This window comes from Lagenorhynchus albirostris, chromosome 7, assembly GCF_949774975.1.
Source record: "Lagenorhynchus albirostris chromosome 7, mLagAlb1.1, whole genome shotgun sequence".
NCBI lineage: Eukaryota > Metazoa > Chordata > Mammalia > Artiodactyla > Delphinidae > Lagenorhynchus > Lagenorhynchus albirostris.
The window spans coordinates 82,530,885-82,537,038 of NC_083101.1; the positions used below are offsets into that span (position 1 = coordinate 82,530,885).

General features: G+C 39.4%; 1 pseudogene; it reads right to left on the bottom strand.

The window, feature by feature from the left end:
• Positions 1 to 4,047: 4,047 nt before the first annotated feature.
• On the bottom strand, positions 4,048 to 4,358 carry LOC132522971 (ATP synthase subunit g, mitochondrial-like; annotated as a pseudogene).
• Between the last annotated feature and the right edge of the window lie 1,796 nt (positions 4,359 to 6,154).

Sequence of the window (6,154 nt, forward strand, 5' to 3'; positions counted from 1 at the left end):
ATGAAAATATCTATGGTTCTATTTTTTCTGTAATTTGTTTTTATTGAATAATGAAGAGATTAACTGCATTTGTAAGATACACGTAAGGTTTAAAGAATGATGATAAAACAAATTATCAGTGTCACAGCTTTAGAACTAGAACATTCCCAGTACTTTAGAATTCCCTAGAATGTCCCTTCCCAATTCCACTCCCCTCCTTCAGAAGGAACCATTATCCTGAATTTTTTGTTTAACATTTTCTTGCTTTTCTTTTTAATTTTACCACTCTGTATGTATTCTTAAATAATGTATTGTTTAGTGTCACATGTTTTAGTTTAAAAGCATTAACTTATAGAAAGATAATTATATAGTTTGAATCATGTGATATATACCTTTCTGTTTCTCATTTTTCTCCCCTCAGCATTGTAATCCTGAAATTCATCCATGTTGATGCATGTAGCTATAGTTTACAAGTTTTGATGCATAATATTTCATTGTAGAAAAAGACTACATTTTATGCATCCATGTATCCATGGACATTCAGATTGTTTTAGTATTTTGCTTTTACAAATGTTGCTATGAACATCCTCATACAGGTCTTGGTGCATATGTGTTGCTTTTACAAATGTTGCTGTGAACATCCTCACACAGGTCTTGATGCATATGTGTAACCATTTTTTTGAGGGTGCATGCTTTTGTGTCAGTTAAGATTAAGTTGGGCTACATCTCCTCTCTATTACCACACCTCCCCCACCCCCACCCCCCAACCCCCCGGCATCCATGACTTCTGACACACCCAGGGTTGAAGAGATAATGCATAGAAAAAGTCTTAACTGCCTGTTGTTCCCTGGGCTTTGAAGCTGTTTAAGGCTAATTCTTTTTTTTTTTAATAAATTTATTTATTTTATTTATTTATTTTTGGCTGCATTGGGTGTTCGTTGCTGCGCGTGGGCTCTCTCTAGTTGTGGTGAGCGGGGTCTACTGTTGTGCGCGGGCTTCTCACTGCGGCGGCCTCTCTTGTTGCAGAGCACAGGCTCTAGGCGTGTGGGCTTCGGTAGTTGTGACTCGCGGGCTCTAGAGCGCAGGCTCAGTAGTTGTGGCGCATGGGCCCAGCTGCTCCGCGGCATGTGGGATCCTCCCGGGCCAGGGCTCAAACCGTGTCCCCTGCATTGGCAGGGAGACTCTTAACCACTGCGCCACCAGGGAAGCCCTAAGGCTAATTCTGTCTGAACTCAGTAGTGATCAGACTTTCTCAGGACACATTAGTGGTTTCTTTAGATACCATCATCCCCCTCGATTTCCCATAGCTGGGGATCTCCACTTGGGGATGCCTTGATAGAGGTGAACAGACCTCCTCTGGCTGGTTATTTATGAGTGCCTCAACAACCGTTGGACATCTGTCCGTTCCTCTTTAGCATCTTCCTGCAGAGGTCGTCACACTATTCCAGGTGGTCCTCATTGGCAGGATCCAAGACCGCCCCATACCTGCTTGTCCTCTCACTACATTTTGCCTACCACCCTTCACCCGCAAAATGAGAGAATGTCAGATGCTTGACAAAATGGAAGATGGGGCATTTTCAAAAGTTTTAAGACCATTTGAATTCAATCCAGTTATTATTATTTTAATTATCTCATACATTGCTGTTGGGGGCAATACCTATTAAAAATAAAAGTGCATAAGCCCCTTGACCTAACAATTTCATTTACAGTACTTTGTCCTATAGATATGTTCATAGAAGTTTGCAGACTAGTCATTGACATGTTGTTTATAAAGCAAAAACTGGAAAGAACAGGAAATGTATCCATACAATGTTATATTATAGAATCCTTAAAAATAAATAAGGTATGTTTTGTAAGAAATAAACTCCAAAATATATTATTAAGTGAAAAAAAGTAATTTGGAGAATAATGTATGTAGCATGCTACCATTGAATTGTGCTGGAATTTTTAAGGAGTATCTATACATATATACTTGCAAATGCATAGACTATATCTGGGTGGATATATAGCAAGCTGTTAACACAGGTTGCTCCTGAGAAGGGGAATTGGAGGTATGGTGGTCAGGGATGAGAGGACAACCTACCTTTTACTGTATATAATATACTATTTTGTATTTTTGAATTATTCTTTTTACTATGCATATTACTTTAGAAGAATATTCATTAATTTTGAAAAATCATTCTTTAAACAAAAGAAAAAATCTTATTTGAATATTAGACCTCTTATGATTAATATTTGGCTTCTGTAGCATTAGACATATGCAAACTTAACTTGTGAATATTTTTTTCCACAGTGATTGAGAAGGATAGTATTTACAGTATAATTAACAGATATGTACAAAAAGAAAGTTCACTATATTTTGAGCATAATGAGTTTGGGTTGTCAGGAGGATAGGCAGATGCCAACAAGCAGTTAGAAATGTGGACTCCAGCATTAGTCAAGACCTAAGATTGGTAGAAAAGATTGAGTAAAATTTCCAAAGGAGGAACGTAAAGAGAAGAGAAATGAACCATGGGCATAACCAAAGGGAGTGCTTACTTTTGGGGTCAGAAGGAGAAAGAGGAATCAGAGAATGAGAACAAGATCTTAAGAGTGAACACATTATGAAAAATCATGGGAGAAGATAATATGAAGAAGTAAGAGTTGTTGATGGTGGCTGGCTGCAGAGAGTCTGAGGAGGATGAAAACCAAGAAAAAGCTGTTGGATTTGATCCTTCAGTGGTTATCAAGAGAGAATTTTTTGCACATGATGAGGATGCACATGGTTAGATGGTGAGGAAATGGGGGCCCTGATAAAGGAACTTGGTAATGAAGGGAAGGAGAGGGGGCAGCAATGTATTAGTTCAAGGGGGGGTAGCCTGGTGAGTGGAGGTGATGTGTGTGTGTGTGTGTGTATGTGTGTCTGTGTGTATTAAGATGGGGAGCACTTCAAAACATTTATACATTGGCAGGAAGAAGTCACAGAAGAAAGAATGAAGATGTAATGAAATGTGGTCAAGTTGAGGGGATTATTGGTGGAGTAAGCCCCCAGAGAATGGATGAGAATGAGGGACACGGAGGGAGCTTTCACTTTGAGCTAGAGGAAGACCACTTTTTTTTTTTTAATACCAATCACATCTATTTATTTCAGGACATAATATGCTATTTAGACCCATGGATGATACTAAGTTTTAATCCTTTTTATATATTTTATTTTGCAAAGATAGGTTCTAAAAATCATAAGACTGAATAGATTAATGATATAATATGTAGCAAACTTAGATTTAAAATGTAGATCATGATTCTCATTCACTCTGTCCTACTGATAAAGATGTAACAAATATACACATTTATAAGACCAGCCTGCTATTCTCGCTTGAGGAGACCATATTCAAGTTGATACGAAGTACCCTAACATTTATAGACATAGCTGTTATCAAAAGGATCTTTCTGTGATGTTTACAAGGAGAAACAGTCCAAATTTTATTCTTTATGACTACTGAGATGATTTAACTACATCATATACTACAGCATTATATATTTCAAACCAGGAGTTCTCTGGTGGTCCAGTGGTTAAGACTCCATGCTCCCAGTGCAGGAGGCCTGGGTTCGATCCCTGGTCAGGGAACTAGATCCTGCCTGCAGCAATTAAGAGCCCACATGCTGCAACTAAAAGAGCCCACATGCTGCAACTAAAGAACCCACATGTCGCAACTAAAGATCCCATGTGCTGCAATGAAGACCCAGCACAGACAAATAAATATATAAATAAATATTTTAAAATATATGTATGTTTCAAACCATCAAATTAAAATGTTATCCCCATATACACATGTACCACAATGTTACGTTTGCACATATCCTTTCCAATTTCAGGCTAAGCAAAGACATACATTTAGAGCTGTATTAATGTATCAAAGCAAAAGACAACCCAACTTAGTACCAAGAAATATTGTGACCGTCCATGTAGCATTTGATAGAGAAAACACTGATTTTGACATCATTTTAAGCAGACAGCAGTCTGGTCACACATGGTCCAAGGACACTCAAATAATAAACAAAATATAATCACATGTTAAAGTTTGGTCTTTAAACACTATAGCCAACGATGCCACACTTGCCTATGATCTTGCCAACATAAAATCACATTCACACCTCAGTGGCCACCAAACCATTCAGCAGAGCTTCCTTAACTGTGAGCTGTTTGAAGCTACTAGTTTGAGCACTGATGACTATTTCTTAAAACCTCTGAATAGGAGTAGGGATCTCGGCAGGGTTGGAGGAACCAGCTCAACACTGACCTAGTGCCAAAATGTGGCCAGTCAAGGCTTCATATAAGTCACAGCAGCACTGACCAGGGCTTGAGCCTTCTCTGTGAGGTTATGAACAAATAGGGTCATGGTTCTATGACAGAAAAATCTCACCCAGAACTGGAGGGCCACCACTTTCTCTGTGACAGTAGTGAAGGAAGGGAGGATGGGGGAAAAGACAAAGAAGTGGTGTTAATGTGGAAGCATGTCCACATTTTGAATAAAGAAATAAACAAGATCACCTGCAGGAAATAAGGAGACCTGAATAAAAGGGGATTTTACATATATAGAATAGTCTTATAAAAGTTATAATTAGGAAAGATGCAGGGGACTTCCCTGGTGGCACAAGTGGTTAAGAATTTGCCTCTCAGTGCAGGGGACATGGGTTCGAGCCCTGGTCCAGGAAGATCCGTGGAGCAACTAAGCTCGTGCGCCACAACTACTGAGCCTGCACTCTAGAGCCCGCAAACCACAATTACTGAGCCCGCGTGCCACAACTACTGAAGCCCGTGCACCTAGAGCCTGTGCTCTGCAACGAGAAGCCACAGCAATGAGAAGCCCATGACACAACTAAGAGTAGCCCCTGCTCGCTGCAACTAGAGAAAGCTCGCGTGCAGCAACGAAGACCCAATGCAGCCAAAAATAAATAATTATTAATTAAAAAAAAGAAGAGATGCGGGAGTTCTTTTCTTAATTTAGCAAAGCAGGTGGTTTGCAGCATCACGACACAATGGAAAGAACATTAGCTTTGGGGCCGCAAAGACCTGAATTTGTGTCCTGGCTTTATTCCTTTTTAACAAGTTACCAAACTATTCTTTCTCAATTTCTTCACAGTAAAATGGGGACAACAGTACCTATTTTGTCAGGTAGTTATGCAGATTCAGTGATAGGACATGTCAGTTAATTTCAGTTCCAACAAACATTTATTACTCTCCTATTGTGCACCTAGTACTCCACTAGGTGTGTATCTTGGAGTTTGAAGTCTAGGGGGGAATTCATTTCTCCTTCATTCTCTTTTGGGACCAAAAAAAATCAACTTTTGCAGAATTGTGAGGACTTGCTAGTTGCTTCCCTGTGTGCTTTTAAATACTAGATTAGATGCCACCTGCAGGTGTTTTTCCAGTGTTCCTGGATTTAGCCACTAATGCTGGATGAGCCACTTCTCCAAGGCACTGTCACTGCTTTTCTGACCTCTTGCCCTCTGAACAGTGGGCTTGGCAAAGGGAACCCTTTGCAGCTGCCAATCATGAGGCATGAGTGGCCTTGGACTACTGACCCCTTCAATGGTGATTCAGCCTCTCTCATTCTTATCTCTGTAATAAGTGTGATGTGTATTTTTTTCCTGTCTCCTTTTTGTTGTTGTTGTTAGCAGCTAAATCTATGGTTGTTTAGCTTCCAAATAGCGTCCCGGTGGGAAATGTTTCCAGACCGAGGACCTGAGAACAACTGACCACAATCGTGAACAGTAATGAAATCCATCCATTTGTAATCTCTGTTACTTTTAGGGAGAATAAGTAAAGACATGCATCCTTGATTAGGTAGATTGGAATTAATTGTAATGAGTGGACTTGAAGTGTGAGTCCAGAGAAATATTAAATTCTAACAGAAGTGCTTTGGCAAAAGGATTATAAATTAAAGGTTTAATATGCATACTCTAGTTGCTTAAGTGATTGTAACATCGTTTAAGCATTTAATGATAGTAAAGTTGTTCCAGTGTCCTCTGTGATTTGTGATGAGGATCAGAACATCTAGATCAGAACTGAAGCTGATCATCAAGGAAAGGACAATACATTCTGACCAATACCTGGATTGTGCAATAGACATCTTTCCCTTCTTTAGTTCTTTTCCAATACAGCAGAGCATTTATAACCTTATGTTGGATCAGT